Consider the following 25,594-nt stretch of genomic DNA (forward strand, 5'->3'; position numbering starts at 1 on the left):
TAGGCTACCACACCAGGCCCAAATAAATTTTTTTAAGATGTATGTGTGCACATGTGCCTGTACTTGGCAGAGTGTTGGCAGAGATCACAGAACAGTAATGTAACGTATTTTGGGAGGAGGTGACCACATAATTTGATGAACTCAAGGAACACATGATGCATCCCACTTTGAATTTTCTTAATTAGAATCTGAGAACAGGTGTCCTTCATGAGATTTTACAAAATAATGGAGGAAAGACCTGGAATAGTGCTGGAAAATGGCTTATAGCATCTTTTTAAAATTAGAAGCTCTATGCAGAGTTACAGGCATCTATCAGATACTTAGGAAATAATTCTGCAGGAATAGTACATATTAAGATGCAGAGAATGATCACCTCAATATTCAGAGATACTTTATCAGAAAGTATCCATGAATAATCTTATTTAAAAAATAAGAACACTGTTAAAAAGGTTTTAAGTGATCCTGGTGCAATGATTCAGTGGCTAAATCCTCACCTTGCATGTTCAGGGATCCCATGTGGGCTCCAGTTTGTGTCCTGGCTGCTCCACTTCCCAACCAGCACCCTGATTGTGGCCTGGAGAGGAAGCAGAGGATCCTCTATCCATGTGAGAGACCCAGAAGGACCTTCTGGTTCCTGGCTTCAAATTGACTCATTTCCTGCCATTGAAGCCACTTGGGGAGTGAACCAGTGGATGGAAGATCCTTCTCTCTATCTCTCCTTCTCTCTGTAAATCTGTCTTTCCAATAAAAATAAGTAAAACTTTAAAAAAATTAGATATCAAAAAGCAAATACATATAATTCCATATAAATATAATCGTTGGCCACAATTTTAAATCATAATAAATACATATATTGAAACACATCTATGAAGGATGTCATATATGAGAAAATTTCTATGATTGGGTTTTTACTACCCTTATTTCACAATCAATTTTTTCAGTACAGTCAAAAAAAGATGGAAACTAGAAAAAAGATGTTGGCAAAAAAGAAAAAGAATATGCAAATCATAACAAATAACAAATAAACAATAAACAAACATTCCTTATATTCAGGTATTAAATATAACTGTTTTCCTTTGTCATTGACATCTGCACAAATCTATAGACGTCCTGGAATTCTGCTTTGTCAATGCTTATAAAATATTCCAAATGTGACTCAATATTCTCATTTACATTCTATGCTTGAAACTATTTTTATGAGACTAATTGTCTGAAAATGTCAAGGACAGCCATGGCTCATTTGGTTACCAAAAACTGGTATATTGTTTTGTTTTTATGTTTGTCTATGTAATCCTGATATTTGGAGTGGGATTACAGAGATGATATTGAAAACAATTCTGTTTCCATTACAAACCTGTCCAAAATTGTAGTCGGTTCACATAACAGATAACAATCAGGTTTTAGCATTTGAAATTTCTCAAACTTTATTCCTGGAAAAACCCCTGCATCTTTTACAATGGATCAGCTTCTTTTAAATATGTAATCTGCAATTAAATACAAATATATGTTTTAAAATAAACATATTTCTTCCAAGACCTACACAAATGAATATTATAATTTAAATTATATATATGTATATATATGCATATATATATCATATTATAAGAGCTTTCATGATTGTTAAATATTTTCTGGCAGAAATTCCCAATAGCACTGTTAAATTACAGAGGCAACATGCAAGTCAATAAAGCAACCCTTCTCCCCAAATCTAAGTACAAACAATAAAAATTCATCACTCATTCACATTTTTTGGACCAGTTTGATTTACATGACAATTGTAGAGATTTTGATGAAACATATAGACACTATCACCCATGGACAAACTGAAGGTGTTCAGGAGACAGAAATCTGGGAAGGGCTTATTGTAGAAAAATTTTGCTATATCCTGCGTGTATACAAGTATGAAATAGAACAAACAATCATAGCTAAATGTTAGTTAAAGGAAAAACAAAAGCCACTACACGGGGCTTTTGCTTTAGAATTATGCCACATTTATTCCACTTGCTTAATTTTGGGGATGTCAAACTCTGTTCTTCTTAAGGAAAGGAATACATTATTCCTCTTTGCTTGATTTGTATTTTTCTGTAATATCCTCTCTTCACCATCTGCCCTGCAGAATAATAGATGTTTATATTTAAAAATGGATATGTGGCTTTTTGACCTTCTTTGCAATTTTTCTTGAAAGTCTAAGGATATAAATTATTTCTTTCATAATCAATTTATGCTATAAAATTTAGAAAAGTTTGATCCCTTATTTTTGTATTGCTGATTTCTTCATTTAGCTTTAAACACAGTTTCCTTGTAGCTCTAGCTCCTCTGCTTCAGTAGATGGTAATACAATGTTTATCTTTCACTGTATCTTTTTCCCCAGTAGCTGAGGGTGCTTGTTTTTGAATAAACCACACAACTACATTTACTCATCCTAAAAAAGCACACATAGTTCACCACAATCTCTCCTGTAATCATAGACAATTATACTGGCATCTTCACTCTTGAGTACTCAGTATAAAACATCTGTGTATTCTAGACCTAGGACACCTGACTTCAAGACACCCACCACAGGCCTTCATGTCAGCATGGAGAGAACGAGATGGGGGACAAGGGCCTTGGAGTCTTTCCTACATGCAAGGTAACTAGTGAGCCTCTTACTGACAGATATCTGCTCTCAGGGATGAGACAGAGTAAGGGCAACTGATGTGGTCTGTTAGTCATCAAGACCAACAGTGACTTACAGACATGGTTTTTCTGCCTTTCATTTTAGTCATCCCTGCTAATCTGTCTACATCGAGTTGGAAGAACTGGTCACTGACCCTGTTGTAGCTGCTGCTGTTAGTTCTAGCGGGGGAACTCCAAGCCATTATTTTCTTGCATTTAAATTCTTGAGAACATGACTGCAACTTTTCACCACACCCTATGAAAGAGATTGTTCCTTCAGGTTCACTTTACTTCTCCTTTTCTGGTTCCTGTCATAGAAACAAGCATGCCGCAGATAACCTTACACTTTATTCCACCTCCTGTCACAGTGTCTACCATGTGGTTTTCCAGAAGACTCTTTCACTGATCCCAGCTCCAGAATCAGCCTTCACTGAGAGCAAGCCAATCATCCACAGCCTAGGAAACACATTGCTTCTGATGCTCTTGGGAACAAGGTAGGGCAATCCTATCTTGATTTCTGGCAGTAAATTAATATCAGCTGAATAACATTGTGACCCTTGAATAGGCATACCCCAGTCCTTGTCATAAACAGTAATGCTTTAGCGATTTATTTGTGCTTCCCCTAGGCCTCATTATCTACAGCTTGTAAAGAACATTGATCCCTCTGTGAATGATGCTCAACAATGGCATATTAGAGCCCTCTGTCACATATCTGCTTACCATTATATCTACTTGTTTGCCATGGACCCTCTGGCAAATAAAAGCCTCTAGTGTGCTAACAATTATCTCTGGGATCAGAATCAGTACTACTTATTTTGCAAAATACTAAAGTCTTTACCATCTTCACTACTATAAGTTGTGCCCCAAACATTTGCTCCCACTTCTGTCAGCAAATCAATGAGCAGTGCTCCAGTCAGACAAAAACAAATGGTAAACTACAATGATTCTTCTGCAGAGGCATTTTACTAAGCCAACTAAACCCTGTGTAGCCCAACGCTTTCAGGTCCTCTGGAATGAGATAACTGAGTAGGTTTATATTGATGTACCACACTGAATTTTACTGCCTAGAAAAGCTACTCGGACTTGATCAATATTTTTTACTTTGACTTTACATTATTTTAATTTGTGGATCCAGGACCAGATGTTTCAAACATTTAGAAAACAATCCAGGGAATAAGAGATGTCTATTTCTTTTTCTTTTTCTTTTTCTTTTAACCTTTGCATTTCTCCATTTTTTTTTTAATTCTTTCATTTTTTGACATGCAAAGTGACAGAGAGAGATTAAGAGGGCTGCTGTACCTACTGTTTCACTCCCCAAGTGGCCACATTGAGCAGAACAGAACCAGTCTGAAGTCAGAAGGCCAGAGTCCCATCCAGCTGCCATGCGCTATGACAGGAGCCCTCTATTCGAGCCCCACTTCAGTGCTTTGTCGGACACAGAAGCATGAACCCGGATTGGAAATGGAGTGCCAGGAATCAGAGCAGTAGTCCAGTGTGGAGCATGGGCATTGCAAGAGGCTACGTAATCCACTGTGCCATTATTCCAGTCTTCTTTGTTTTGTGTTTCTCTTAGACAACATTAAGTAAAGATTTCAATAACTTTCCTTTCTGAGGCTGTTCATTTCACAAGAACCATGGGATTGGAATTCAAGCACTGCTGTCCTTGATATATTATTTTGAAAAGGTGTCTTAGAAATGCTAAGAATTAGTTTATATGCCAACATAAGGATATTCATTCCAGAGTTGCTAAGTTAATAAAATTAAAATTATACTTCTCAAATAACCAGTGCATTTTTTTAATGGGAACAAGCAAACTTTTTGATCAAATGTTGGTTTTTCCAAATTTCATCATATTCATCACACTTATTTTTTAAGATTTACAAGTTCTTACAGTGATTGATGATACAATACAGTATACATATATAAATTGTAAACAGTGGATCAGTTACATCTTCAGGCATTTAATATATATATAATGCATATATATTATAATAAATGTATGATTTTATTTTATTTTTACTTGAAAGACTTAGTTACAGGGACAAGGTGAGGCAGAGAAAGACAAATCTTGCTTGAAAATGACTTGCTTGAAGAGAATCTTGCTTGAAAAGACAAATATTGCTTGAGAAAGACAAATGAGTGCAATAGCCACAATTGTGTTAATCCAAAGCAAGGAGCCAGGGGCCTCTTCAAGATCTACCATGTGGAATCAAGGGCCCAAGGACTTGTGCCAACCTCTGCTGTCTTTCCAGACAATGAGCAAGTAGCTGAATCAGAAGTGGAGGATTCGGGAGACCAACCGGCGTCCATATGGGATTCTGGTACCTAAGGGGGAGTATACAGCCCCTGCATTTCCATGTATTTTAAATGTTCCAAAGCTTAAAACAATGTGCTTTATGCACTTGTGTAACACTATGGATTTAACTAGTGCCTAAACCAACTGTTCCCTTTGATTTGTGGTGGGCAATACAGAGAGTACAAAAAATGTAATGCATATAGATAAACTTGTGATCTTAGGATTTGGTTACGGTTTATACCTCTTGTATAAACTCTTCAGGAACTAGTTGAACTTTTTTTTTAAGATGGATTCAGCTGGTGATTAAGCTTATTTGAAAATAGTTACCCTATAGATTCAAGGGACATGAGGAAGCAAGGTGTGGGAAGGTTGGGAAACATCATTATTGTTAGGCCAGGCGGAAGCAACTCCTAAAGGAGCTGAGACGTCAAGGAAACTAATCACAAGCCAGAAACACCTGGTAACCTTGGCATATCAAGCTGCAGGCTGATTCCTGATGCTAGTAGCTCTCCTTCCTGCCCCCCTCTGGCCACCAACAACAGAAGAAAGCTAAGCTAGCTTCAGTGCTCTCTGCTGTCTTTGCTGAGGTCATACAGACACTCTCATCCAGAAATGTTGCAAAGGCCGAGTCTGCACAGAAGATCAACACCTGCCATCATGACATATGGCTATAAGTATGCACAAACTGAGGAGCTGTCACCTCGCCCCGTCTCCCACACCTAAAATGTTTAAAATCCCAGTGCTGTACTCCCTGGGTAGCCATTTCCATGATATGGTCACTCTGCCATGTAGAAGTGGCCCTGGGCTGTCTCCGACCGGAGAGCAGTCCATCATATTCTATTCATCTCTCTCTCTCTCTCTCTCTCTCTCTCTCTCTCTCTCACATTCTCCCTCTTCTCCCACTGCCTATCTCTCTGCTATCTCCTCTCCACAACCCTTAGGGCTTCTCTCTACCGGACCAGTAAACATCACCCATAACTACTTCCAGTAATGTTTATTTTGAGCTAAACTTTATTCTGTGTGGATTTCTGGTTCTGAACCCCAAATTTGAACTTGAAAAGTATGCTGTTAAACCTGTACATATGAAATACGTACAATCTGATTTAAATAGATAAGTAGACAGATTTTTTAAGGTACCTTCAGGGAAGGTTGCTGTGATGTCTTCAGTAAGTGTACATTGACCACATGTGCAATCTCAGAGAAAGATGAACATGATTCCACAATATACAACCCATAAAGTGTATTTTAGCAATATAAACTACTTCACTTTACCTAGCGCTTTCAGAGCCTTTGTGTATGTCTCCTTCACATATTACACTAAACTAGGAATTTTGTCATGGGTTAGAAAAATGCATCTTATGTAAGTATAAATATGTTTTCCAACTTTATGTAATTATGATTCCTATTTAGATTTGTTTTTAAGCCCTACAATTTTTATTAGTAACATTAAGAATGCATTTCAATTATTTAACATCCAATTCATTAAAATGACAATAATCTCTTGTTGAACTAAAAATAAGAGGTTTTATACATTTTACTAAAAAATGTAAATGTATGGATAATAAAGTGTTATACAGGTTTTCTAATTATTTTTATACTAAAAAAGAACAAAACAATTTTTGTTATTTTCCACTATGAATGTAGAAAACAAAGATAAATGTGTTAATTCAGTGTAATATAACAGGACATTTCATATCTTATAGATTATCATAATTGATGGAAAAGAAAATTCTTAATTTTGTATCAGTTGAATTTGTTTATTTTTCTACTAAGTTAGAAGTGAGCTGCTTCTCCGCCTGTGGCGTCAGCAATCATTGTGGGCACCTATTCACATGCTGGCTGTTTAGCTCTGATCCAGCTCCTTCTGATGACGTGGGGAATCAGCAGAGAATGACTCAGTCTTCAGCCCCAGTATCAATACCGGGGATGTGGGGAAGGCACATGATCCCCAACTTCTGATCAGCACATCTCTGGCTAGAGTGGCCATCTGGGGAGTGAACCAATAGATGGAACATCTGTCTTCATTTTTCGTTCTCTCCTCTCTCTCTCTCTCTCTCGCATTCTGATTTTCAATTTTAAAAAAATCAGTTTAAATAAAAGAGCATATTAACACAGTGAATCAGAAGGGAAAGGAAAGATACATGTAAATACATGACAAAGCAATAGTAATGTGGTCAGCCAGTCCAATCACAGATGGAGAAAAAAGTGAGAAAAAATATGTGTATACTTTCATAGATGATATAATGCTAAAATTTCACTCAAATACTTGCAATCACTCCTGTCCTGTTTAAACATATTTCACTCCTAAAATTTCCCTAATTTTTCATCTTTTCATTTTCCTCATAATGCAAGTTGAGCTAGTCCTTAAAAAAAAAAAAAAGGAACTCATTTTAACCTTTAGAAAATAAAATGTTCCAGATGAAATTAAGAGACTAGGACCTGTCCTTTCAAAAGAACAATCTGAGATTGCGCAAAGAAGAGCCCATTGGAGATCCCTCTTCCTCAATCCTGATACAGTTGTTGCATTCGTGGTACCCAAACCAATCCCCCTGCTTCACTTCTAACTTTCCTCCCTACTAATGTTCTGGAGAAGGCAGTGGAAGAAGGCCCAAAGTGCTTCAGCTGGTGGCAACCACATGGGTGATTCCAGAGTGTCACCAGGCTCTTAGATTCATTCTGGCCCTACGTGGTCATCATGGGCATCAAGGAAACAAATCTGGAGATGGAAAATCTTTCTCTCTCATTGTCTTTTCTCTCTCTGTGGCTCTAACCTTCAAATGAATAGACATATACTTTAAAAATCCTGAAAAACAGTAGTAACACAGAATTTTTTAAAATGCTGTTATTGGTCCTAGTGCAGTCGAGATCCCATATAGGTGTCATTTCATGCCCGGCTGTACCACTTCCATCCAGTTCCCGGCTTGTGGCCTGGGAAAGCAGTAAAGTATAGCCCAAAGCCTTGGGACACTGCACCTATTTGGGAGACCTGAAGAAGCTGCTGGCTCCTGGCTCCTGGTTTCAGATTGGCTCAGCTCTGACTATTGCATCCTCTGGGGCAGTGAACCAGCAGACAGAAGTCTTTCCTTTTGTCTCTCCTTCTCTCTGTAAATCTGCCTTTACTATGAAAAGTAAATTAATAAATATATCTAAAATATGCTAATATAATCACATTCTGAATTATAGTAACATAGTTTATGGCAAGCAATATAAAGTATGTGCACCATAGCATTACTTAAAGTTTTAAAATATTCTCTCATCTCTACACTGAAATAACTTAGTTTTACGGTTTGTTAAGGTTTCGATGTTACCAGAGTTATATCTAACATAAATTGCATAATTCATACAATGATGAGTCTAAATATTTATTCAAACAATATAGTTAGTAATTCCTTATCATCTTGTATCACGTACGTTACAGCTGATGCTCTCACTGAGAAATTATCTCTTGCTATAATGTATTCTAAATGTCACTTAACCTTGATTAAATGAAGATATTTTTCTCCTATCAAGATTAAAATTCTGCTCAGTTTTCCCTTTTATCTTTCATTAAAAATACTTGACAACACATGACTGCTTGGAATAAACCCCGTGTTTTTAAATAGCTTACAGGGCCCACTGGTGTATATGAGGGCTGCGTTTGTGGGAAGCAGAGTTAGGCTGTGCCACAGCATCCATTGTTTTGCCTAACGGATGGAATTGGAGACAGAACTGACCCAGCAACTGCAACCACCAGTGTTTCTATGTAGGTTGATGTTGGTGAAGGACAAAGCCAGACCCTCTACTGGCTAACATACGCAAAAATCATTATTTGTGGTCACCTCCAATGAGGTTTCTTTGCAGACCTATCCCCTCCTGCACCAATGTTATTCTGGATGGGCTTTAACCTAGTAATACTTGTGTGCAGTCGACTCAACCATCATGCACTAATAAAAAGCTCTCTGCCCCCCGGGGGCAACATTCTTTGGTTGACATTGTAATGATTATCATACTCTAATTCACTAAATTATTGTAGTACACTTAATGTTGTTTCTAAGTTCAAAAAGACCATCAAAAAAGCATTCAAAATTTGATCTGAAAGTAATTCTTGCAATAAATATTTTCTTTCATGTTTCCTGAGGAAAGAATGGCCTACTTAAAAATAATTTAATGACAAAATCACAGTGTTCAACAAGGAGAGAGTATATTAGCAATGTCTTCCTTTCAGAAGTATTTTCCTTCACCAATCTCAGAAGTGGACTAACATTTAAAGCAATCTTCCTCACTGGATTTCAATATTTTAAACTTTAAGTATTATTAATAATAACAAAATCAACAAATTGCACGTAATGATAGTCTCCTTGGGGACTTTAATTTATTCATATACACTTTCATAATTGCAGATATTTTCCTTAATTTATTATGCATAAAATAAACAAGTTGAATTGGTTCCCTATTATAAAACTTTTAAGTGATACTAGCATTTATCTGTCCTGTAACTTTTATTTTATATGTACCTTGAGTTTATTCATTCTTGTGCCAAAATTTGAAGCCCCTCTCAACAGCATCCCATATCAGATAGCTATTACAAGTTCTGACTGTATGGCGTCATGCACAGTTTACTGGTAATGGGATGGTGGGGCTTCCTGTATATATAAGGGCTTGGCCTCTGAACCTTCATGGATGGCCTGCCTCCAGATCCTATATCCCAGATTCTGACTGAACCAGCCCTGCCATTCTTTGCACTGTTTGGGAAGTGAGTCACCACATAAAACATATCTCTCCTTGTCTGACTCCTCCTTACTCCAGTGGTTCTGGAAAGCGAGTCTCCCAAAGATGCCCATTCATTAAAATCTAAGGCACCTTAATTTTGCTAATAATCCAAATGTTTGGTTCACATAATTTACTGCTGCTTACAAATACATTTATGCAATTCAAGTTGTGATTCTGATTCAAAATTAATTTCAGTTAGTTTTTGCATGGCTGATAAGCAGTTGCAAAGTAATTAATTGCTGTCTTTATTTAATTAGACCATACCCTTTAGGCATCAACTTTATACCAGGCTTACATCATTTTACCTTATAATTCAGTAATTGCTTGAGTGCTCATCTGTCATAAAAGCTCCCAGAATTGAGAGTAAAACTGAGCAAATTACCAGCCTGAGGATACTTAAATATATTCAGACAACCCAGGGATTCTTTATGATAGGAAAAAATAATAGTAGAAGCAGAGGTATCATTAGACTAGACTGTTTCAATTATCAGATCTACCACAAAGCCCTGTGTATTAAGCAGAGGGTTCTTTGGCATAACTTGCCTCTGAAGCAAGTTTAGCTTTTGAAACAAAATCTCTGTTAGTGAATAGAAATGATCTCCAGACTTTAAAGGAAAAGAAATCCTTAGTTTTCAAGCAATTTTTGTTGTTAAAAGCGAGTAATCAAAGAAGAAAAAAGAGGCTTTTGTGAAACTATGTTCAAACTTTGAATGTCCTTTGTGTTATTTAAAAGTTCTGTAAGAATTTCCATTACAAACACAATTTTTGAAGGCTTCAGATCTTTTAGCTGAAATTTGGAACAAAGTTCTTCAATCTCAAACAGTTGTTATTTCCTTAAACAAGAAAGTAAGAAGTCCATATCAGTTTCCTGTGGCAATAACAATAAGAAATATATTGTAAAGAAATGAGATTTTATGTAAAGAACCAAAGTCTACAAAGCATAATATAATATGAATCCTGGAAAACAAAAAAAAAGATGACAGGGTTTTTACTTATTTTGAAATTCAAGTGTAATACAGAATTCCCATTATCACAGCCCATTTGCTGATTTTTATATATTTTACACTATATTTGAAGATTTGCCTATTCATTAAAATTCTAAAATGCACTGCAGTGGTCAGAATATATCATAAATTGGTTTCTAACAATATATTTAAAACCCATCAAAGCTTATATGATATTCTCTGAGTTTTAAAAGACTGGATCCTGGATATTTTACTACAAGAAGTATTTTTGTATTCAAGTACGTGTTTTCACAATTTGCATCAAGTAAGTGGAGAGCGATTCCTGAGCAGCATTTGTTAGACAAATGAGATAAGACACAAATATGTAAAGCTCTGGGGAAAGATACTATTAAGCAGAAAACTGTTAACTTCTCTTTGCAAACTCATTTTCTAAACACAGGAGGTTCCAAATTTTCTCAGCAAGTTGGAATCCTGACAAATATCCAGCATTGCCCATTGCTCAAAGTCCTATAAAATGGATTGCTTTTTAAACTACCTAAACAGCATTTTTTAAAAGAAAAGTAGAAAACTACTTAAGGCATTCTTAGGAAAGACTGTTATGATGATGACAATGTTTTCCAATAGGTAAAATATTACGATGATTCTCACCTAAGGATTTTAGTTTTCAAAATTACTGTCACTGGTAAACCTGGTTTTTGTTGCTGTTGCTTTTGTTTTTTAATAAAGTTAATCTGGTCACATTTGGTTAGGCTGAAATCAGGAATTTTGCACCTCATCTGAAAGTTTCACAAGTGTGTCAGGAACCCAAGTATTTGTCCATCACTCACGGCTTCCCAAGATATTCGTCAAAAATTACATTAAGAGATGCGAACTTCCCAAGTACAAGATTGCCTACTATACCACATTTGCCCATAAAATGGTTTTATATGACAACTATCCAGCCTGCGCTACCTGGCATCCTCAAATTATACAGCTTGTAGCAGAATAACCTTCCTGTGTTGCATGCGGTAGATGCATTGCAAAGCCAATTATGAGGTGCTCTAGTAGATTCCTAGTCAATTCATGCATGGATAGTCAAACACACACTTCTCTTGGATTGTTAATTCCCAAATACAATTACAGACAGATTCTTAAGAACAACATCTTAGGAATTAAATTTCAAACAGGAACTCAGAAGCAGGGTTGTACCATTTTGCTCATAACAGTACCTAGTTGTTTCTTTAAGAAGCACTTTATAAATAACTAGCTTTTTCCTTAAATATATGCTTTCCAAAACTGAATATTGTTTCAAGAGGATTTTTTACATTGGAGACACAATTGTCTTGACATGATAGCTTTAGATAACAGAAATACATGCATGATCAATCACGACACTTCTAGTTGTGAATAGCCTAAATTGTAGAAGCAGCACTGACACAGAAACGGATAGAAGAGCTATGACTGCGCTCAGATTATGAGAGAAACTGAGTATCGATGAGGCAAATAATCAGATGGTTGTTGTGACTTAAAATGCTTAGCACATTTGCCAGGCCTTTGTGTTTCAGTCATTCCCATTCCTTCCCACCAATCAAGGAGGGGTGAAAAACTTTACAATTTAGCACTTACTCTGAATGTCTCCACTTAATCCATAACGGTTTTTACTTGTGAGAATATTGTAAAGAAAAAGAACATATCAAGGAATGTTTAACATATTAACATCATCCTAGTGAAAATCATATATTATTTAGCAAATAATATATTATTTTTCTCTCATGAGAAGGGCTTTATAAGACCACAAATCTCTTTATGCTAATATTCTCAAAAGCATGGTATGGTAGAAGATGATAACATGTCACCAATGATTTTTCACATCCTTACCACAAGTCACTGAATATACCATGCGCATCTTTTCCTCTCTCCAAATCCCCTGCAGTTCCTCCTTCCCCATCAAGGGGATTTATACATTTTCGCTGCAATTACGTAAAGCTTGGAGACCCACTTCCCAAGGACTGAATCGTGATTCTCTAAGCTGTTTCTTACCCATATATTGCAAGTTCTAAACCCCTGTTTCTCATATATATAAAATTAAGGAAGCAATAATTTATCTGAAGTTCAAGAATGCTAAACTATAAATATATTACAATGCTTTTAAAAGCATTGTATTATTAATTTTTAAAAATTACTTTGGTAATTTCAAAATTTTATTCATGCAATGATTAACCCTGGATAAGGAAGCAGCATAACTCTGGCTCACACAGTAATTAGGACTGAATTAGTTATTTGAAATGAAGTAACCATGTTTAATACAATGTTCGACATGATGATACCAATGGTTTATCTCCTGCTTTGTTGAAGTTAAATTTATCTTGCCAACACACTCTTTTTCTGTATCTCACCACTATAAAGAATCCATCCCTACCACAGTTTTCAGTTTCCATCATTATAAAAGAAGCAAAGGTGGTGATTTAAGCTCAGATGAGTAGGAGAAGCTCTGTTGTAAGTGTCAAGCAAGTTAAATGGCTTTAATCATTTCAAATTTGCTGAAAATAATAGAGAATGTTCCATATCATATCAAGCAGGTCACTATACACCCCGGTGAAATAGGATTGATGATCAGGGAAGGCGTCCTAGTTCCTCAGTAGATACGTTTTCTCCATCTAGACTTAACTTCCTTGCTAATAAAGGAAGTTTTCAATAGTATGACAGAAGCAATTATCATACTAATATAAGCAGAGTAACATTGTTCCATCTGGAAAGATGAGAATCATGTCATTCATTTCATGGTCTCATTGAGTGTAGAGACACTTGATTTTTGAAGAGGTTAGAATGATCAATTGATTGATCTTCCCCTTACCCTCAACAAATCCCTATCATAAAATTTTAGATTGTTTCTGTAGGTAGCAGAGTGTAGCGTGGTGGAGAGGGCAGGGGAAGAACTCATCGAGCCGTATGCTATCACAAGTAGGCTGGAGAGAGACATAGTGAACATCTGTTAAGCATAACAAAATTTTTTAATATAGCGTTTTTTTTAATCCATTTTATTGTATTGTTGTTGACAATCTTTACATAGTTAACTATAGTTGAAGGAAAAACAAGAAAAAAAAAAAAAAACAAAGGTTCAGAGGGATAGGGAGGTGGGCAATGCTATTATGTCCATATTGTTTCCATCATGTATCTGAGGTAAAGGGGGATATTGAGGGAGAAGCCCCACCTGGTTTCCCGCCCACCCCAAGTCCCGGTTGTGGGGCATGCTCTGAGATATGTGCTCAAGTGGAGTTAATAATTCTCCAGTTATGAGTCACTGCCAGTTTCGCTCGGTGAGGTGGTCCACTGATTGATATGGTCCATCATGAAGTCTCCATTTGTCCCATATTTCGCTGCCAACATGTAGCTGAGATGAATGATTGTCCTATTCTGTCTTCTGTCTTTTCTTGGTTAGAATTTCCTCCATCTTGGATAAAATAATTCACTGTTGCTAAAATCTAAGGTTAGTTGTATCTTGATATAAGCAATGAGAATTATCAGTTTTATAGTCAAGTTTTGTTAGGAGGATAATGCGATTATTTTGACTATATGGCATTGCTTTCCAAAAAGAAAATCTTACTTTTTTCTGTAGAACAGAAAACATTTTCTATTGACTAGGGATTGGTCCCCAAATCATTGGAATATTTTACACTGTTTTAAGTAGAGAATTTTTGTTCTGATTCTCTAAATGAACAATGTTGTATGTCTATTTCAGACTTTTTTCTTTTCAGTCTAATTTAAACCATCATTTTTCACAGTAGTAATGTAGTTTGACATCCTTAGAGGTGCTATGTAAGTTGAGTGTTATCTTGGAAAGTTTTATATTTAGTGAATACTTCCTAATTTTAATACTTTTATGTTCACATATCCTCAACATGGTTCATAATTACTGTTGTGGGCAGTGGTAATGGGTACAGATGTAAACTATGCCAAAAAATACATCCCCCCCAAAAAAGGGGGGGTAAAATTCACCTGAACTATTTGTGTAACATAACTATTTTTATGCATTTATAAAAAATTTTATCCCTTAGGCATTTTAGCAAATTCCTCCGTGGAAATTTATAGACATAAGTGTTTGTAAAAGTACTTTAAAAATTAGATGCGGTTACTGGACAGTGCTTTAGTGAAGTAAGTACTAATTTGGAGGCAATATCTGTCTTGCAGGATGTTCTCTTTATATCAAATTTCTAAATGACATGACCTGCAGCTAATCATTTTAAGCATTATGTGTCTCAGAAGAACAGAACCATGGTTTAAAAAGCACAGAAGAAGCTCACTCAAATCAAGCAGTCATATGCCACCAAAAAATAGAACATATTCCAAGTAATACAAGTGCATTGTAATAGCACTTACATAAGAGTCATATTGTTGATTTTTCAAGTCAGATGGTGAAAGTAGACTTCTGATATTAATTGGATATAGGCATGAACACCAGGGAATATAATGCATAAATACGTTTGTATAATTAGAAATAAAGTTAAATGGTATTTAAAGTCAAAAATTAACAAAATAATGTATTGCAAATTAGCAGCAGTGCTTGTCCTAATTAACAAGATATACAAATGTGGAAAATATATGCAAGTATCTTGAGAGAGTTATATAATTTTATTGAATACCAATGTCTTTCTAAAAGTATAAGCATAATTATAAGTATTATATTTTGCTTACTAAGCAATAGAAATGAATATCTGGACAGCATGTCCTACAATACACCATTTTTTTTTCAAAGTAAAAACTGCCATGGAATTTGTGATATAGTAAATTGTTGTTTAGTGAATGAAAAATTTCATAAATCCATATACCCTGTTTCTTGATTTTTAACATAGAAAAGAATTATTTACCTTGCCAATTATCAGTACTTAATATTATGCTTGGTGAACCCAGCACAGTAGCCTACTGGTGAAAGTCCTCACCTTGCATGCTCCAGGATCCCATATGGGCACCAGTTCTAATCCTGGCAGCCCCGCTTCCCATCTAGTGCCAAGCAAAAAGCAAACAAATAAGTTTATCAAAATACTGATGAAAGAAATCATCAAGAACACAGAAAACTGCAGAAAGATTTTTCCTTGCTCATGTATTTTAAAACTAATGTGATAATTAGTTTTAAAAAGTTTACATTACTTAAGGCATCCTAAAAATTCGTTGTAACACTTCAGAAAGTATTATGGACATTGAGAGAAAAAGAAAAAGAAATAAAGAGAAGCGGGAGGAAGAAGAGAGAGAGGGGGACAAGGAAGGAAGGAAGGAGGAAAGGAGGAAGGATTCCTAGTGGGCTCTAGTGTTCTATACTGGCAGCTTCCTGCATGTGCCTGGGAAGGCAGTTGAGGAGGGTCCAAAGCTTTGAGACCCTTCACCCATGTGAGAGACCCAGGATTAGCTCCTGGCTTCAGATCGGCTCAGCTCTGGCCTTTACAACCACTTGGGAATGTATCAGAGGTTGGAAGATCTTCCTGTGTCTCCTCCTGTCTGTATATCTGACTTTCCAATAAAAGTAAATAAAATCTAGAAAAAAAAAACACATAAATTTTAAAAATAAATAATTAAAAAAACAAAAGGAGGAAAGAAAGAAAGAGGAAGGAAAGAAGGAAGAAAGAAGACAGAAAGGAAAAGGGAAAAGGCAATTAAAGCAGTTTTGATGCAAATACAGTAGTTTTGGCGAACTTTATTTATATCTATATCCAACAAATTAAGAATGGGATTCTACTATACTTTTAACCATCTGTACTTATCTAAACATTTCCTCTATATGGGTAGAACCAAAATATTTTTGTTCAAATATTGTTTATTGCTTTTGCTAGTACTGCTCCTGAACTAAAGACTTAACATCTTTTCTTTTTTTAAGATCTCTGTTTATTGGAACATTATGTTTTCAACAACAATATAAAATTAAAATATTATATCAAAATTTAAAAACTAAGACTAATTAATTTTAAGAAGGAAGAAGAGAATACACTCATACCAGAACAAAATGTAAAATTCATAAAATAGATCAGCACTTTTTACTTTATGAAATAAATGCTTCAAGTATTAACATATTTTCTTTGAAAATTAAGCAAAAAAACAATTAAATTTTTAGAATTATAACTTGAGCCATGTATTTTGATTATTTTTGAATTGTTTTCTTTGGTAGTAATTTCATTTACCTGCTGATTATTTTTATCTTCCTTGGCGTCAAACTTTCTAACTCTTGTATGCAATGTATTCCCTATCAAAATTATTTTCATAAAAGTTAAATGAAACAACCCTTCTCATATCACCATTTCCACTCTTACGGAACTTTGTTCTGTTGTTTAGATTGGCAAGAATATGTCCCTTGCAGTTTTTATGCACAAGTGTTACTCATGCCCAAAACATTACTTCACAAATTATCAGTATCTATAATGGGAGTTCCAATTGACAAGTTTCTTAATGTGATTTGTATAGATAGTCAGAATTATCAGTTTCTCTCTGTAAATGGATTTCTCAGAAAACAATTAACAATATGTATTATATTAATGTTGCAGTTAAAATATTAGTGTGCAAATTAAAATGGGAGCCAGTGTGAAAAATGGCATAATTTGCATCAAGAACAACTAAATTCACACTATCACATTCAGAGTCCTGGAGAATTCAATTCACTCCAGGGAAGTTTTGTAAACAAGTCTTCTTAGAACAATAGTTGAAATGAAATGTGTACATTCAAGCCTCTGTTCTATTTGGGCTGTGATTAAAAAAATAAACAAAGTCATATGGAAATAGAACTCATTTCTGTAACAAGAGGAGCACCCTGCCAGCACTAATCTCTGGCCCCTTTACCTGCTCCAATCATGCAGAGAGTTTGCAGTTTAAGTAAGGAAATTTATAGCTACACAATGCAGCTGTATTGCACATCTTACAGTCTCCTAAATCAAAAGAGACCTTATGAATAAGAAAAAAAAAGCCTCTTCAATTGTACTTTGTACTTCAATTTAGTACAAAGTTGCTGACTGCTAGCAAATGCTGGATCCATCAAAGTCATAATCGGTTCTGGATCATTACCAATACTGTAAAGAACCTTATAATCACCACATTGCAGGAGCAGTTCACTTACTGTGATGTGTTTTTTAATTTCTCTGTCAGGGGAATACCCCAATACAGTATGTGTACAGCATTTATAGCACCAAGTAAAACAAGAAACATTCGGGTATGAGACTACTAAAGTATGAATGAGTGTATTTTAAAAATTGAGTAGATAAAAAAAAGTTTGGTGCAAAAACTGGCATCAAAAACTACAGAGTGCTTTCATCTTGTTCACAAAAAATTAATATTAAATAAAAAAGTATGCACAATTTTTCAAAAATAACTTTATATTGAACTAATTTCAATTTACTTTTCCAACTCCATGTTAATATGTGTGTATATAACATGCGTACATTTAAATTTCCATTTGGTAGATAAGACGCTGCCCCATATATTTTCTTTTTATAACTTGCAATAGCACATATTTTTTCGTTTTGGATATTCATTAAATATGAAGAAAAGATATTTGCTTAATTTTTGAAATTATTGTAAATAGAAAGAATAGATGTATTATGTTACATGCCTCATAAATAATTTATTTCCATGCAGCTGTATTACCCCAAAATGTTAATGCAAAATAGTGTATTTGCTGTAAACATGTGAAAGAATAAATTACTGGTGGGAAAACAAAAGTGGTATCTTTTTTGATAGCTGATCAAACTTCTGACATTCCAGTCCCAGGTAATGTGGATTTGCCACGCATAAGACATTTTGAAGTTAGAGTTCTGTGCTACAACTGTTGTGGTGGATTAGAGAGATTATTTCTTTTTTCTAAACATTTTTCTTCAATCATAAACTTCTTACAATCAAAGGTGGCAGTGAAATGAAATATTTTTAGAAAATTAAAGGAATAAACATTAGAAGAATCAACTTATTTTGATGTAAAACATTTTAAAATTCACATAGTTTCTTCACAATATCAATTTTCCGTTAATTTACTGAATATCACTTAGGCATTTTTGAATACATGTTTTACACAAACTTGCCTTTTAATTCCATTTTCATGAACTTTTTGAAATGTCCTCAATATATTATCTTCATCATAGACTTGAATCAGATTATGTGCATAAATTTATCTCGACATTACAAGTCATTTTATGAATGTGAATCCACCTTTCATATTTGCGGATTTTTTTCATAAAATATTCTCATTGTCAGAGGATGAAAAGCTTATGCAGGCTCTAAACGCCAATGGAAGTACCCATCTGATTTTGTTCCTCAAAAGAACATAGAGGCAACTAAAACAGAAAAACAATACTCAATGGATAGACCTACCAATGTGAAAGTTATTTTGCCTATCATAGTGATAGAAAGAAATTGAGGGTCCTAAACTGGGGAAAACATTATATAATCCAAAAAAGTTTGATTTAGCTCAAACTAAACATAATATTAATAATAAAAGTTCCATGTAGGAACAATGCTGGAAGTCTGGTTACAAGACCTCTCTTGACTGTTTTTTCTATTCACCTATTCCTTACAACAAAATAAAGTAAATGAGAAACATTTTGAGAATCTTCTCCTTTTTAAAAATCTTATTTACACCATTTCTGTTCAATGACACAATTTTACATTGCAAATCACAAAAACTTATCTAACACTTGCCACTTTCAACTCATTTTATGGGAAATCCAATAGTATCCACCAATTGAAATTATTTGTGGACAACTGAAAATCACTAGAAGATTCATTAACTGCTATACATATTTTTTTTTGCAATTCTGCTATCTAATAAACCTTTATTATTCCCCATCTGCTTCTGTCATTATGGAATGAACAAGACTCAAATACAAGCAGATGTTTGAACTCCCATATCTTACATTAATGATGAGTGGATAGTGCTAATGATGATGGATTACAGCTAGGCTTTTCTCAAGAAACCTTTTCCTTCTAAGAAACTTATTCAGGTGACTTTGTGAAATTAATGGAAATCTGACTAATACATTCTCCTAATTTCTTCTTTCCATCTGGACCTTGCTCTACCCCAACACTCTGTTGTGCGGAGTATTTTTTCTAGTGTTGTTGTTGTTCAATTTTAGTAGCATCAGAGAGATTTCTCTTCTTGATTCCAGGTTCCACAGAATATTTATTTGGATTACTCTTTCTATGAAAACTTGCACACTCTTAAAATGAACTGATTATGGATCTTCACAGAGAATAAAGTTTTTATTATCAACAATTTACATATGCAAGCTCTGTATGTGAATGAGTATATACAATCATTAAAAAGTACAAAAAAGCATAGCAAATAAATAACAGCACATGGGTGTAACTGGAAGGAAAAATAAAGAGTAAAAAGCAATAATAACGGGGACCAGATTGTTTTAATTCTTTTTTATAAAAAAATAATCCGAGGAAACAATTGAAAGTGTTGATACCTTGTTAAATGAAAAAGTAAGGAAAGAAAAGATGTGAAGTAATACAAACCAATTCACTGTTCTATTGTAATATGCATGCAGCAACTTGAAAAGAATGGTCCACAGGAATTCTTTATGTTAATTGACAGGGTTTACACCTTGGAACATGGAGTGGAAGGGAAAAAAAACACACAAAAATTTATCTGTATCAGCATTGTTTCCTGCCACATTTACTTGAAATGGAAGCTTTGCTTCCATAAATTCATTTGCATCAAATAACTCTTTTTTGCTACTCTTGAAATTCTTTTTCTTTTTATAAGATAAACTTATTTTTATTGCAAGTCAGATTTACAGAAGGGAGGAGAGAAAGATTTTTCCAACCACTGGTTAACTCCCCAAGTAGCCACAATAGCCCAAGCTAAGCCAATCTGAAGCCAGGAGGCAGGAGTCTTTTCTGGGTTTCCACACAGCAGCAGGGTCCCAAAGCTTTCAGCTTAAATGTGTCACATAATACAATGTAATTAAATAAAATAAAATAAATTTAAAAAATGTTATTCATGAGATTTGAGGTATGCATTCATTTTCCATATTTCCGCTTGTTATATAATTGTTATCAGGCAAAAATATTGGAAGTTTTGTCTGTATACAGGTTGTTAGCTATCCTTAGAATGTCATACATAGTGGAAATAAAATGAATATCTAATCTTATTTCTGAGGTTCATGTTTCTTCTGTTTTCTTCATTTAATTTTTGTTTCTTTGCTTGCCTGTTTTTTGTGAAGTTCAGTAACTTTTGGGAAAACAGTCCATCATTAAGACCTTGAACAGGGCAAAGCTGATTTCATCCAGGTCTCTTATCGGCAGAGGGCTTAATGGTCCTTAGCTGTTATCTCCTAACTTCCCAGGTGCATCTACAGGGAGCTGGATCAGAAGCAGAGCATCCAGGAATCTAATCAGTTGTACTGAGAGAAGATGCCAACATAGCAGGTAGTAGGTCGATTCATGGTATCATAGCTATTACCCCAAAATACTCATTTTCATGTATTTGTGTAAAAAGGCTTCAAAGATAAGATACCTTCAAGACACTTTCTTAATAATAATATAATCTAAGTACTGAATTTGTTTTCAGAAATTTGAAATCCTCTATTTTGTTTTATAAAGAATCTAGATAATTTAGATCCTGCAATGCTAGAAATGGAAACAGTACTAGAGGTAACACATAATCATTTCAGAAATAAGCCAATGATAAAGGAAACAGAGTACTATACTTTTATCCACTTAAATTTAAAATTCTCATGATCCCCATGAAGTAGCCTGAGTGATCTTTAATTACATCTTAAATTAGACCTTTGAAGTGATTAACCTCTCTAACACTCCATATTTGATGAATAGATTATTTTTGTATTATCAAAACATTCTTTTCCTTTGAGGAATATTAAAGATCTCTTACTGATTTTCTGTTTTATAGAACTGCTTAAAAAGAATTTGTAAGTGCACTTGGGAAAGGCTAATGAAAGTGTTTCAAAGTTTTATCCAAATGAGCAACTCTTAATATGAAGCTGAAGATACATAAAGGCAAGTAGGAAAGCTATATTTTAACTGAAAAAGATTATAATGTAGCAGAGATGCCAAAGCACCTTTTTTTTGTCTTATACCACAGAAAGAAAACGTATGAGAATGAAAAAGGCAAATAAAAATGAAACTGAATTTCAAATGCCTTGACTTCACATGTCTACCCAAAGGTCTATGAAAAGTGCACCTTGGATCCTGGTGCAGTAATTTAGTAGCTAAAGTCCTCACCTTGCACGTGCTGAGATCCCACATGGGCGCTGGTTCTAATTCTAGTGTTCCCACTTCCCATCCGGTTCCCTGTTTGTGGCCTGGAATCCTACATCCACCTGGGGGACTCAAAAGAAGCTCCTGGCTCCTGGCTTCGGATTGGCTAAGCTCCGACCATTGCAGTCACTTGGCGAGTAAATTGGGTAAAAGATCTCCCTCTTTGTCTCTCCTGCTCTCTCTGTAGCTGCCTTTCCAATAAAAATAAATAAATCTTTTAAAAAAGAAAAGTGTAGCTTTAAAAATTAACTTTACATCATTATTATGAGTATTAAGAAGAGAGCCTTGCAATGTATGCATTTTCATGAAAACATTAGCTGGTTTCTTAGAATTAATCTAAACATAGTAAGAATTGTCAATGCAGAAGTAATGAAGCCAGTATTAGCACAGCCAGGGCATACACATCCTTCTGCAAACATGTTGTCACCAGCAGTCAGTACCTCTGTTCTGCAGTACTACAGTGGTGTCGGCAATTGCATTCTTTTTTTTTTTTTTTTTTTTTTTTTGGCAATTGCATTCTTATAAATACTGATTGAAAAGCACATAAAACAAAATGGACTCATGCAATGATCTACAATCATTTGTAAATTAAAAAAAATACTGAAGTGGATTCACATGATTTCAAACTACATTTAATGCAGAGAAAATGGTGAAAATGAATGGCATTTAAATGAGTGGACATATGAAACAACTGAGAGTCCCCATGAAGTATGGAAGAAATCACATGATTACGAGTTTCCAAAGAGCAATGCTTTTCTGTTCAAAGCATAAAAATACATGAAGCAGAAAGTCAGGAAAAATCAGAATTGTCATTGCTCTGACACTTTCAAACAGAAGAGGAGGTATTTTTCCAAAGTGATGATTAATTTGTGGATCTACATGGTGTTAAATAATTGAATAAATGTCTAGTAGCAAAAACACGTAATTGTGTATCCATAAACACTTTAAAATGAACAAAATAACCTTATTTAAAATTTACACTCAGGAAATATTTTACTTAGGTATTTTGTAGAAGTCCCACTGGATAAAACAATTTCACAATAAATAGCAGCTAGTGATTTTTAAACAAATCCCCCTTTAAAAAGATCAATGTATCTTTACATTCAACTGAGAAATTGCAGTAAGGTACTAATAATCTTTTTTTTTCCTTTTTAAACTTACTTATTTTTATTGCAAAGTTAGATATACAAAGAGAAAGAGAGACAGAGAAGATCTTCCACCCATGGGTTCACTCCCTAAGTGGCCGCAATTGCCGGAGCTGAGAAGATCCAAAGCCAGGAGACCAGAGCCAGGAGCCACAAGCCTCTTCCAGGTCTCCTATACTGATGCAGGGTCTCAAAGCTTTGGGTCGTCCTCGATTGCTTTCCCAGACCATAAGCAGGGAGCTGGATGGGAAGCAGACTAGCAGGATTAGAACCAGTGCCCATATGGGATCCTGGTGCGCACAAGGCAAGGACTTTAGCTGCTGGGCTACCATGCCGGGCCCTAGGTATTAATAATCTTACTTGCAGTGAATCATCTTTAATTAATATTTACAAATACTATAATGTTTCCATCAGTACAGTTTGTATAGTTTAAAGAAAACAATTACATATGCATGTGCTTGGGTATGAGATGAACGATATTTTCTGCTTTTAATCAGTCAATAAATATGTTCTACACTTTTTTAAGAATAAATTTTCAAAATTGACCACAATACAATATCTGATATACATGTGATGTAATTGAAATACAATTTTTGTGATTGCTTATTTATGAATATCTGAAATCATAAATAGTAGAAATTATATTTTAAATTATTTAGCAAATGTTGCTTAAATGCATTATTAAACATCAGTAATTTGATAATGTGGTCATGTATTCCAATTCTTTATGATAAAAACATACAAAAATCATTATCACTGTCACAATTTATAAGAAAACATAGCGAAGAGCTTCTATTTAACATATGAGGTTCAGGAATTATACTTAGTAATATGTTTCATACATTTCTACACAAAAATCAAAATTAAATAAATTGATTAATGGAGAAAACTTCAGAGATTAAACTAAGTTGTAGATAAAACATGGGTGAACATTCAGTACCTTTTTTTTTTTTTAAGATTCATTTATTTTTATTGAAAAGGCAGATTCAGAGGGATAAAGAGAGACAGAAAGATCTTCCATCAGCTGCTTCATTCCCCAAGTGGCCTTGATGGCTAGGGTTGAGCCAAGACTCAGGAGCACGAGCTGGATAGCAAATGGGTTAACCACAGTCTTGGACACCAAAGTCTCTATGGGAGTGTCTGGGTACTCTCGCAACCTTTGCTTTGCATCATGTCTGTTTCCTGCTCACGCATACCTCAAGAGGCAGAGGCCATCACTGAAGCCGTTAGGTCCTTGCCACGTTCATGAGCAACTCAGACTGTGGCCTAGGCTCCTGATGTGGGCCGAGCCCAGCGATGGCTGTTCCGCTGTTGTGAGTGTTTGGGTTAATGCTACATTAGCTGATACCTCTCTCTCTCTCTCTCTCCTTTCAAAAACATAAACATTAACAATTAAGCAAATAAATTACAAATGATAGGATTAATGTGATTAGCAGATGTATTTAAAGGAGTAGGTCAAGGATGGAGGAAAGTGACTGGGACATCAGTGCATCAACAAAGAACAAAGTTCATTGGGAAAAAAAAAACAACTCTTCAAGTAAGGACCAATGAAAATGTCACACAAAATGCTTGGATCTGGGGAACTCTGTGTGGAGGAACCATATTTCTTCCTAGACGACAAGACCATGACTGCTTGAACTAGGACACATGGGCACATACACGTGTGAACACACACACACACACACACACACAGTTTTTTACTTTTCACAATTCTGATGTTTTTTATGTATGATTTCTACAAATGGTAACAGGGGCCCGGCAGCGTGGTCTAGCAGCTAAAGTCCTCACCTTGAACGCACCAGGATCCCATGTGGGCGCCGGTTCTAATCCCGGCAGCTCCACTTCCCATCCAGCTCTCTGCTTGTGGCCTGGGAAAGCAGTCGAGGACGGCCCAGTGCATTGGGACCCTGCACCCGCGTGGGAGACCTGGAGGAGGTTCCTGGTTCCTGGCTTCGGATCGCCATGCACCGGCCCGTTGCGGCTCACTTGGGGAGTGAATCATTGGACGGAAGATCTTCCTCTCTGTCTCTCCTCCTCTCTGTATATCTGACTTTGTAATAAAATAAATAAATCTTTAAAAAAAAAAGAAAGCTATCTTATACATAATTATTATTTATTATTATTATTAATTACATTGCATTATGTGGCACAGTTTTATAGGTACTGGGATTCCCCCCATCTCTCCCCAAACCCCCTCATGGTGGATTCCTCCACCTTGTTGCATTACCACAGTTCAAGTTCAGTTGAGATTCTTTTATTGCAAGCATATACCAAGCATAGAGTCCAGCATCTTATTGTCCAGATAAGTTCAACGGCTTGTTGGGGAGACCATCTCTGGTCTGAAGGTAGAGCTGGCAGAATATCATCCTGATCAATTAAAAGCCCCAACATAACATCAGCAACAATTTATAACGTTATGGATTTAGTTGACATAGTATTGAGTAATCAATATGTTTAAAAAAAATGCAAGTTCTTGGGCTCGGCAGTGTGGCCTAGTGGCTAAGGTCCTCGCCTTGATCCCATATGGCCTCTGGTTCTAATCCCGGCAGCTCCAC

This window comes from Ochotona princeps, chromosome 12 (genome assembly GCF_030435755.1).
Source record: "Ochotona princeps isolate mOchPri1 chromosome 12, mOchPri1.hap1, whole genome shotgun sequence".
Classification (NCBI taxonomy): Eukaryota; Metazoa; Chordata; class Mammalia; order Lagomorpha; family Ochotonidae; genus Ochotona; species Ochotona princeps.